Raw genomic sequence first — 11,655 nt, 5'->3', positions numbered from 1 at the left:
CCCATTCCTTTATTATTTACAATAATGGCATCTTGAGCAAAGAAAGCAAAATTCAGCAGCACATTTCTAAAGTAAGTAAAAGCCTTTAGCTCAAGAGTAGCAACATTATTAATCCTGGAAGTATGTTTTAAGTGTATTTTCTAGTTATAAGGTATAATAGGTGAATTTTCCTGGCATTTACAGCGCTATAAAAGCATTGTTTTAGGGATCTCTGCATGCTTGTTATGGCTTAAGAAGTTACCTGGCAGTAACCACATGACAGTAGCCTGATCTGGCTCCCTTTGTTGTCTGTGCAAGGATTTTCATTGCCTTCAGTGGGAGCTGGATCATACTCCTAATGCCATGGTCATTTGCCCTGAGAGGCTCACTTAAGAGCTCTTCAATTACCTTTCTGGAAGCTTTCAAACTGTTGAGGCTAAGAGTTTGCCAGATGTTTGAAACTGAACAAAATTCCTGGCATTGTAAACCGAGTAGCATCATTAATCACTGGTGAAAAAAAAAAAAAAAAGGAAAAAAAAAAGACACCAGGGACACTGTGCCAAATCCTTGTTTGGCTCCATCAGATGTTTATGTAATGGGTGTGGGTAGTGCCTTATCAAAGCACAGAATTCACCTTTCCTTCAACATAGAGACACACAATGCTTCAAGCACTAAGAGAAAAACGACAGCATGAGTCCTCTCAAGTGCCAAATAATGCTTTTTTTTTTCTTTTTCTTCCCTTTCCATAGAAATTCTGAATTACTTTGCAGCCTATTGCTATTACATGATGAACAGGTTTGCTTGGTCCACAAAAGCACTTCTGCATTTAAGAACTCTCCTTTGTGATAACTGCCACGATATCACAGTTTGCTTCTGCAGCAGCAGGAAATGGTATTCAAATTTTGCCTTTCTGTTTAGCCCACGTAGATATTTAGCCAGAGATAATAAGAAAATACTTTGCAATTATGCTAGCTGAGAGTCTATTATCCCTTCAAATCCATGGTCTGCACAGAAGAGAAAGCTGAAAGGACTATTTCAGTCATTTAGGGTATATGTTTCTCTGGCACACTCATAATCTGACCAAAGCCATTATTTGGAAGTCAGTTGCACTCAATCATTTTGCCTGTTAATGAGGAGTTACTGAATCCTCCAAGCATTAATCCCATTTAGGAAAACACAAAGGCAATCTGTACCTTGTATCAAGCAATTATGATTGCATTGAGCTTGAGGAATTCAGTTATTTGTTGGAGGTTGTTTTTCCCACAACAGACCCTCTAAATAAAATTACCAAGCCTTTCAAATGTTAATTTGTTAAGAAAAATATAATGGCTAATAAAGACAATTAGGTTTGTATTGTAAATACTGGACTGCAGGACTAAAGCTGCCATGGCTTGTGAAGAAAGCGTGGCATGACTTTATGGAACTGCTAAGGCTGGAAAATATCTTCCTGACAGAATAAAGAAGATATGGATATTTGCATCGGTCACAAAAATATATTTCACACAAGGTAAATGTAACACAGGGCCAAAGAAAGTGCGGCCTGATCTGAATATTTCCTCATAAAAATGGGGATTAGGCAAGGAATACTGAAGGTCTGAGACTGCAAATGAAACAAGCATCAGTAATATGGATTTTTGGGAAAAAGCATAAGTAATTTAGAGATAAGAGCACCATATATAAAAGGTTGGAGCTTGTAACTCTTTACATGGTGCTATTTGTGCCTTGGCAAGAACATTTTGTTCATTACTAGGTCCCAGACTTTATGAAACAGGTGGACATCTTAGTTGTAGCCCAGAGAAGAGCAGTCCAAATAAGTTTAGAAAACATTAAGTTTGAGGAGTAGTCTAGAAAAGAGAAGACTAAGGTGCAGTGGTGGATAGCATAGGACATAGTTTTTGATACACAAAAGGTGCTGTGAGGAAGGTCAGTTATTCTTTTCCAGTATGATAGAATACAAAAAACAATCACATTTTTAGCTAAAAATATTCTTGTTATAGATTTTTTTTTTAATTCCTTGTTATAAAAGTAGTGAAGGGTGAAACAGGTAACCAAAGAATATTGGAAAACCTTCATTGAGTGTTTTTATAAACTGGTTGGAGGTACATTTCTAAGGATGCCCAGAGTATTTCTTACCTGTCCATGTCCAGAAAGAAATTATATGGTCACTTGAAGGATATTCTAGGTCTGTTTGCAGATAGCTTGGGCAAATTTCTTTTAAAGTAATTTTCTCATCTCTGATTGCTACAAGAGGCTGAATTTTCCTTCTATTATTGAAGTGATCGCTCGTAGTCACTTTCTCTGTAACAAGACAAATGCTCATAAAGAACCTTTCCCCAAGACAAATGCTCATAAAGAACCTAAACAAAACAGAGAAAGCCTTGAAACCATTTAGGAACAAATTCGTCTGTATGTCTAGATCTAATTTTAGGAACTCAGTGTCTCAGGTGGTATGGAAAACCACAAGTCTTTTTTTTTTTTTCCACCTGCACATGAATAGATATTTATAACACATGAAAATGCCAGGGCAATTATTCATTCTTCAGTTGCTAGCTAAATTATTGCAATGCCTTTTGCACAGGGCTGTCCATACAGGTCATTCAGAAACTTTAGCTGGTGAAGCACGTTATTCTGTGTTTGGTCACAAATATCAAATAATGTTCACTGTTCTTCCTCCACACCCCCCCCCCCCCCCCCCCCCCCTTGCCCCTTCTGTTATTATTTACTATGCAATATGATATGCTGGATTTACTCTGTTAAATATACATGTTTATGTCCTCAGCTAGTTAAAATATTTTGCTTTTTCATGCACTTCTGGTGCCACTGTGGTGCTGAAATTGGCAGCCATCAGTTTTAAGCAGCAAGACTTAACAGATGCTATGCTTTTTTTGCGTCAGGGAAGAACTGACAGATTTTCTTCCTCCTTTGAAAAAAAAGAAAGAAGTGATTGTAGATTTTGATTTATCCCTTTTTAATGTTTTTCATTCAGAAGGCAAACATGGTTTGCATAATTGTTGGGTAGAGGTAAAATGTAATAGTGTTTATAAATCAGGGAGTCCTTGATGTCTGCAAGTTTACGCTCATATTCATAACTTGTCTAGTCACAGCTGTGCTGCTAGAGAAGCTGTTTACTTATCCTCAGAGTGTGCAAAACTGGACAGATGATTTCCAGTGCTTGGTGCTTCCGTTTCATCCAGAAATACTGTGAGAAAAGCTCTCTGCTGTTTCAACACTTCCTCTTTCAATGTCACTTGGAACTGGGGAGCACAGGGAAGTGAGCACAGGAAAAGTTAGCAAAAGAAGGGCTCTGTTACAGCTGGAGAGAGCAGGAGAGAGGGAGAGGCACTTGAGAGGAAAATAGTGCAGCCTATGGTAGGGATCGGATGGGTGTGAGGTGCCTTGGTCTCTTCCGTGGTTGTAGAGGAGCATCGGCTCAATGTGTGTCTTCCGGACAGATAAGTCAAGTTAAGATGAACCCCATCCCTTCTGGCCATCCTCATTCCCTGAAGCACCTTTAAGTGAGGCCCTTTCAGGATGCAGAAATCAGGAAAGAATCATCGAAAACTGTAAAAGCGTGAAGCCTGCCTTGTATTCTCATGTATCTTCACTATTGGTTTGTGTTAGCAGAAGGAAGAAGCAGCACACCAGGCTTGCTAGACTCCTCAAGCTAAAACCACAAGCATATGTTGGGAAAATTCAAGCCAAATGTGAAGGGTGCTCTACAAATTAACCAGATCTAAATCACCCGTCTTTTTTTTTTTTTTTTGGTCCCTACAGAGATCTCAGATATTTTTGAGGCTCTTTAGCCTTTTCCAAGGCCAGATTTATATCTAGACCAGTCAGAAATACTGCCAATGTAACACATACTTATTTCAAGCATGGATGACAAAAGATCAGCTCTCCCCAGATTGTGTCAGACTTCAAACTGCTCTTCCTGAGCGTGAGCACAGGAAGAGGTGAAAAAGGGCTACATACGTGTCATGAGACCAGTTTGATGACAAATAAGCAAACTGAGAAAAGCAACTGTTGGATGTAGGTGTCCTTGTCCTTAGTAGGAAGCTCAGCAGGTGCTGCCGAGATATGCATGAGGCATGAGTCCCCGCTTACCAAGTGAACTCTGACCCCACTGTGGAGCTGGTTATTTCCAATTACTGCTCCATATAGCTCACAAGCACAACACTCATTCCCCTTTTTTTACTAATTTGCTGGTCTCACAGATGTGGTGTCTGCTTACACAACCCACTCTGACTCCCAAGGACGTGAGCAAGGTCCACTTCCTCCATCCTCCCTCTTGTGGATGGGTACCAGCTCTATGTGTTACTTAGACCTCGTCCCTTTGTCAGGGCTCACACTGATAATCCCAGCAGTGGATAAGGAGTAGACCTTTCTTAGGGTAGTTTATGTCATCTCAGCTGTGCTTACCTGTATGGCTTCATGCTCATCTCTGTGGGAAGAACACCTGAGCTTAATGAACGTAAGTTCATCATGAGGAAGGAAATTACTTAAGTCTTTCTGCTTCTCTAAGAGCAGAGCTGACTCCACAGACATTGCTCAGGTGGAGTAAGGTTAGCAGATTTGAATTCTGTAAAACTGGAATTCACTGCAATGAACCATGTACCAATAATCGTTTTTACTCTCCTTTCCTGTCTATATGCTAAGGAAGATCCCTGTGTTGCTTGTGCCCAGGTTTTACTCACTAAATAATGTGTTAGGGGTGTTGCTGTCACTTGCTTGCTGTGGTAAAATATTTTGATTATAGATCATACGCAAATATTGTGGAATGGGGACAGGAAATGGACATATGTAAGTCTGTGTATTTATAAGGGTATTTTTACAGATATGAGATCATTTGCTACCTGTGAAGCAGTATTTTTCCCAGTTCCTAACCCTGTTGTCTAAGGCAAATAGAATTAGCTTTGTAACACTACAGTACATTATCTATTAGCGTAATACATAGTCTGTAAGATGTAACAGGTTACTTCCATCCCACCAGAGCTGATGCATTCAGCAACCTGACTTAATTCAGCCATAATTTTTGATATTATTGACAAAAAATCCTCCGAATTTGGGAGTAGGTATTTGGCTCAGGATAATGCTACGCTTCCGTTACTATTCACAGAATATTGAGGCCCACAAGTAGATAGTAGGCACTGTTTGTTGGATTCTAATCAGCTAAAAATGTAATTCAAGAAGTACTGCCTTCTGCAGAGAAGTTGAGGTAGAAATTTCTCCTTCGGTGTTCAAGATGTTCTCTTCTGTTTGGCCTGTTTGTGCTTCTACTTCATTGCAAAAGACCTTCTCAGCTGATAGATAGATATCACTTTTTTGATAAAATAATAGAGTGCAATGAGTTACAGAGTTCTAATTTGTCTGTTGCTCATTGCAGGTCAATGACCAATGCCACCCTTTAGGCTCACCGACAAAGGGGCTCTCCCAGCTTCACCGAAGTCAATGAAGAGACCACCAGCAGCTGTGTCAGTGTCATCAAAGAGACCTCAGACTGTTCTCTGGCTCTGAAGCTGAGTAACATGGCCCAGCTTGTGCCCAGGTCTCAGTGCCTTCCCCGCGCACCAGACAGGGCAACCACATCCAAAACACCAGCAGGAAACATCCTGTGTCACATGGGGTCTCTGGGCTGGGAGCTGTGCCCACGCCTCACTGGCAAGAGCTAGTGTGGCCCAAACTTGTGGCCAGGACTGTGTGAACGGTTCTATGGTTTGGGTGATCCTGGACTAAACCTTAGAGTCATAGAATGGTTTGGGTTGGAAGGGATCATTAAAGGTCTTCTAGTCCAAACCCCTGCAATGAGTTGGGACATCTTCACCGAGATCAGATTGCTCAGAGCCCTGTTCAACATGACCTTGGATGTTTCCAGGGATGGGACATCTACAGACTTTGACTTTGTGCTCTGGACCTTTTTTATTTACTAATAAAGAAATTATTAATTATTAATTAATGCTGGTGAAAGTTGCATCAGACCAAAACATTGGAGTAATTTCCCAGGGAAATGCAAAGCATGTGATTAACGTTTCTGTTCAAGTAATAAGTTAACAGAATTACATCTATCCAACAACACTAAAATGTCACTCCTATTTCTGCTGTCCTGCAGAGATGACATAGCACTGGGCTGGGAATTAATGCCTGTTCTTTCACTGAAATAATGCAAGGACAAAATCTGAGAATACTGAACTTGCACAACTGTTAAAAGAACATACCTTTGTTTGCAAGTTTTTTTAAAAACATGAGTGTAAAACCCTTTATATAGATGACCACAATAACTAAAGACACACATTTAAAATCCAAGTTTATTCATTATCAGGGATGGCAGTTCAACTTTAATTTCAATATTTAGTAAGTCTGTATGGAACTAGTTCAAAAAGAATAAACAAAAAAGAAATGTCAGTGAAGATGCATGCTATAAGAACAAGCTGGACAGCACAGTTGAGAGGTTATAACAGAAAACGGTTATATCAGAACAAACTAGTTGAGGCAGTGATTTGATGGTCTGAATTTTAAGAAACTGAAGCAAGCAAAAAGTAAGACAAGGCCTTTCAAATTCTGCATGACCTCAGATGTTAGTGCAGAAATATTTTTGTTGTGTTACTGGAGTCACAGGAGCTGCGGTCTCAGATGATGGAATTGATAATTATATTTGTGCCAGGAAGCCATACTTTTTAATGACTTTACAGTTCCTCTCATACTATTTTTTTTTTTTTTTAACTATTCATGCTTATTATGGAAGTGATTGAGGATAACCAGGAGCAGGCCCAGGCTGTGGTAGTCACCCTGCCAGGAGATAGTTTGTAAGCTGAAGAAAGTTACCTGAGAAAAAAATAACACCAAGAGCCTTCCTTGTCCCTGAGTGATGATGAGAAGCAGCAAGTGCCCAGTCTCTCTCAGCAGAGAGCAGGTATGTCCCCTCATTAGCATAGTGATTAACAAGGCCTGCACAACCATTGATGTGCCTAGGAGAGTCCACAAGCATGGTGCGTAGAGACCATCAAGAAAACACAAGGACAAGAATGAATTGTGAACCCTTTCTTCTTATCTGCCTCCCCTTCACTCCTGGCTGGAGGGAGAAGGACTTTCACAGTTGTGATCCATAACCTGAGCTTCTCTCTCAAACGTAGGGGCCTTACATTGCTGCTTTTGAGGAAACAAGCTGGCCTTGCTTTTTTCTTTCAGTATGATTGAGAAGGTGGGGTGAGTATAGGTGGTATGACTATGCAGTACAGTAATGGCTAGAGTACCTGATGAAATGTGGAAATCCTGGGATTCAGTAATTTTTTCAGTTGAGGAGTTTTAACCTGCACATTTCAGAGAGGTTGTGGAGTCTCCCACTCTGGAGACATTCAAAACCCTCCTGGACGCCGTCCTGTGCAACCTGCTGTAGGTGACCCTGCTCGGGCAGGAGGGTTGGACTAGATGATCTCCTGAGTTCCTTTCCAACCCTGACCATTCTGTGATTCTGTGATCCTATACATCCCAGAAAGTGGACTAAAACCTTATTGTAGGTGAAGGATACCCTCTGTCCCCACTGCTGAAACTGGGCTTTACGCTAAAAGGAGGCAGTGACAGCAGTCTTTCTATAGGCAGAGGTGTTCATAAGAAAGCAGTGGCGATCTTGGCATTTTGTGAGGACCTCCACCAGCTGCATGGGCAGTGCATGTGCTAAACCCAGGAAGATCCCACCCCACAGCTGTTTGTCTGCTTGGGCGAACATATGGATCCTAGGGCTGGGTGCAAGAGCAGAGTCAAGTGACCAGTTCTTTTAAAACTGAGGTGCTTTAAAGCATGACCAACAGCATATCTTTTAGACAGATGGGAAACTTTAAAATAAAATTTAAATAAAAACCAGCAAGTGCTTACCAAAATACATAAAATTGATGGGAATTGTTTCAACACTGGAATGTTTTCCTGGATCAGGGCCTCCAAGATTTTACAGGCAAGATCTCAAGCCTTCAGGCAAACTATCCCCTAGAAGTCAGTAGTCAGCAATCACTATACCTAATCTATTATTCTAAAAAAGTCTTTATTTGCATTTTAGTAATGTGAAAGAAATGAAATCTCAGACTGAGCACAGTGTTATTTTTGAGAGGGTGAAATGGGGGAATGATGGTGTATGGTACGATAAGAAATACAAATAGATTCTGAGACAATTCCTGGAATTTCTGGCTTATGAAGCATTTTCAAATAGTGAGGTATGAATAACTACTAGAATGGGTACTGTAAATCATTATTTGTTATTGGTGATTCTAACAAATAGAGGAACAACCGTGGAGGTCTTATTTCTGGTCTAAGATTCAGGAAAATGTACACTCAGTAAATCAGAATATGATGACAGTCCCTAAAGGGAAGTGGTCACTTCTTGTATATCGCCAGATTTTTAGCTTCCTTTTTACAATCAGCTCCTTCTAGCAATCTTACAAGTGCAGAATAGAAATGTGATTTCCTGTGATCTACTTTTTTTCTCTCCAGAATGAATTGACCACAAATGCTTAAAGTTCTTGTTTTACTTTCATTGCTGATGCTGGAGAAAAAAAAAACCCCACATACATTCAGTCTCTTCTATGGTACATATAACGGCACTGGGAATACTTGCGGAGCAGAGTCATCATATGGCTCTGAAAAGCAAAAGAATATTTATTCAGCCTTTGGGCATAATATAATCTAAAGAGGGACAAGTGAGATTTCAAAAGGTAAGAGTTCTCCCTCTCCCAAATTTCTGCTTCTAATTAACTGAAACTCAATGTGAAAGTTCCTTTCATTTCCTTTCCTCCCCTTTTCCTGTCAGTCTGGGAGCATTAAATGCTGCACGAGCACTGAAGAAGAAGCTGTTTGTCATCAGCCTCTGCTGAACGCTGCCATTATGCCTAGTAACATTGGCATGTTTATCACACTTGGCAAATTGCTCCTGTCACCACTGCATGCTGTTCACCTTCATTTTAATGTGTTCTTTCTACTCAGCTTTAAATAAACAAAACAGCAGTTTTGTGATGTCTATTTTTCTTGTCAAGACACAAATGCCCCAATTACACATCAATAGAAATGCCTGGGACACCTTTTTCAAACGTACCCCTGTTTATCACAGGGATTATCACATTTCCAAGAGGGATTTTTTTCCCAAATTTGTGGCAAAAAGTTTGGTCTAATTTACTTTACTGATCTAAAACATTTACTGAAACAGTAAGTCAGAAGGTCCTTTATCGCATGTCATTTAGCTGTGGGTTTGCTTTTGGTTTTCCAATGTAATCACTGACTGAGGAGGTAAGATTTACAGAGAAGCCCCAAAAGTAATGGAAACAACATTTACCATGGGTGGGCTAAATAGTTAGCACTCTCTGAGGAGCTGCCTGAGTTTCCTCTACCTTCTTCCCATCAATATTTTGTTGGGTGGTGCTTCCAGCTGAGGCATACCAGTTCATTTCAGAACACGTAGGTCAGAGCCCACGTTACACTGTAGGGCGACGATACGGCTGATAAACGCTTGCCTGTGATTTTGTTCTCTTGAGAGAGAAGAGAAAAAAGGTCTCCCACAATTCATGAAGGAAAAAATAATGGGGTACATGTACCATGGTGCTTCTGTGTAGCAGAGGTTTATACACTGGCTCAGTTGGATGCTGCCCCAAGGGACATAGGCTGTATCTCTCTGAGTCCTACCAGCGCGGCTAAGCTGGTGCACCTCAAATGTGTTCTTGCTTTTGGATTCTTATTCTTGCTGTCCAGCTTCTAACTCTGAACACTGCTTTCAAGTCCTGATTGATAGTAAAAAGCATCCAATGGTAGTAGTAGGCATTCACACAGCTTACACACAAAAATAATATTGGAAACAAATATATTAAGAAGATTTGGGAAAAAATCAATTTTAAAAATGCTTTTAAGACTTCTGCTTAAAATGTGAAATAGACCTTCTCTGAAGCTCAAGACCATTTGATTTAACTCTCTTCTTCAATACCTATCCTGTCACTCACTAGATATCCTTGTCTGCTCTTGTATTTTCTGGTGTTGATCAGAAGCAGAAGTAAAATACTGATGCGCTGAAATAAATGTTACTCCGAAACTTTTTTCCCCATCTTAATACAAATAAGGAAGTGTCAGAAATTTCATTTGAAAGACAACTGTTGCAAAACGTCTAACGCAATTTTGCAAACCCAGGAGATTAAATACAGAAGTTACAGATGAAGAGCATTTGTCTGTGTGCTTATGACAGCACAGGGCTTGTGAAAATATCCAATCCTAGACAGTATAAGGTTCTGGAAGTTCAGCATAAAGCCCCCAAGATTTCCCACACTTCGAATTCAAATCATTGCTTGTTTCTGAAAGAGAGTCTCTATGTTTGGGTGCCTATTTGTCATCTTCATAACATATGAATATTTGGAGTAATTGCTTGTTATGCTAGTGTGATAACTGTGAAAACTGCTTCAAACTGTGACTTTTATGTTGCACTCTCCATCACTCTGTTGATAGCTCTGAAAGAAAAGATAGTAAACAAGTTTGCCATTTTAAACCATTTTAGCATATTGCTGCTACCATTTCTGTTAACCATAGAAAGAAGTATTTATACTCAAGTGCTAATGAGCAACGGATACACATGCTCTCTCTGTGGATCTTTGCAAAAAAAAGCTGCTAACACAAATTGCTTTTATCCAAACAGGGGTAAAATATTATAATGTCCCTAGCATACGGTGTAGCAAAACTGGCAAAAAATTATTACTGCCCACATGGCAGATATTACTGCCTTCATTATGTAAGAATTTTATGTAAGATAAAGTAAAATGTAGTACACAGCACTGAAAATGTTGTAACTAATTATTGCAGTGTTTACAGTGGCATCTCGTGCGTTGTTTCTTAATTCAAGTGAGTAATATTGTCTTATATTTTTATTCCAAAATGCACACAGTTTTTTGTTGTTTTGAATAATTCTGAGCAGTAATAACATGTCAGCTGCTGGGTAATTTATAGCCTGTCTCTAGAACACCAGCAACTAATCCCACGTCAGACCTAGCAGGGCCCTTGGAGCTATAGCCTAAGCACACCATGGCACACCAGTGTGATTCCAGTGCTGGAGAACTGGTTAGCTAGGAAAGGAAGGAATAATGGCACAACCTACACATCAATGTAATGAGTGTTTCCTGACAGATTCTGTCTTCATATGTCAAAAATATTGTCTCTGGTATCCTTTCAGTCCATGACTACTGTATATTATTAACTTCTGGTTGTGGCAACAGTGTGCCAAATGCTTCACCGACATGAGAAAAAACACAGAGGCTTGTGAAAAAGTCCCACTGCATGAGAAAAAACAGAGAAAAAACTAAAGACTCCTCCAAAAAGGAGGAAATGCAGCAAGAAGTCATTCCTAAGGCAAGAGGGGGAGAAAAGAGGATGGAAAAGAAATCTTGACCTAGCTACAAGAGGAAAAGGAAGGCTAATTAAGGGTAACATAAAATAAAAGACAGTGTATCTTGATAACTTTTTGATTGGGAAGATCTAGTCTGGAAAGAAAAAAGATGTTAATTTTTCCTGCATGTATGTGGGATTGGCTAGTATGAGCAGTGAGTGCTAAATGACCCCCATGTGTAGTCAGTGGTGTTTACTGTCTAGTTGCATAAAAGATTGCTTGCTGACCTTCAGCCTCACCAGATAATTTAATTTCTTCCAGTGCACATCATGCCATTTTTT

This window comes from Charadrius vociferus, unplaced genomic scaffold (genome assembly GCF_000708025.1).
Source record: "Charadrius vociferus isolate BGI_N301 unplaced genomic scaffold, ASM70802v2 scaffold262, whole genome shotgun sequence".
Lineage (NCBI taxonomy): Eukaryota > Metazoa > Chordata > Aves > Charadriiformes > Charadriidae > Charadrius > Charadrius vociferus.
Note: the sequence above shows the minus strand (reverse complement) of the source record.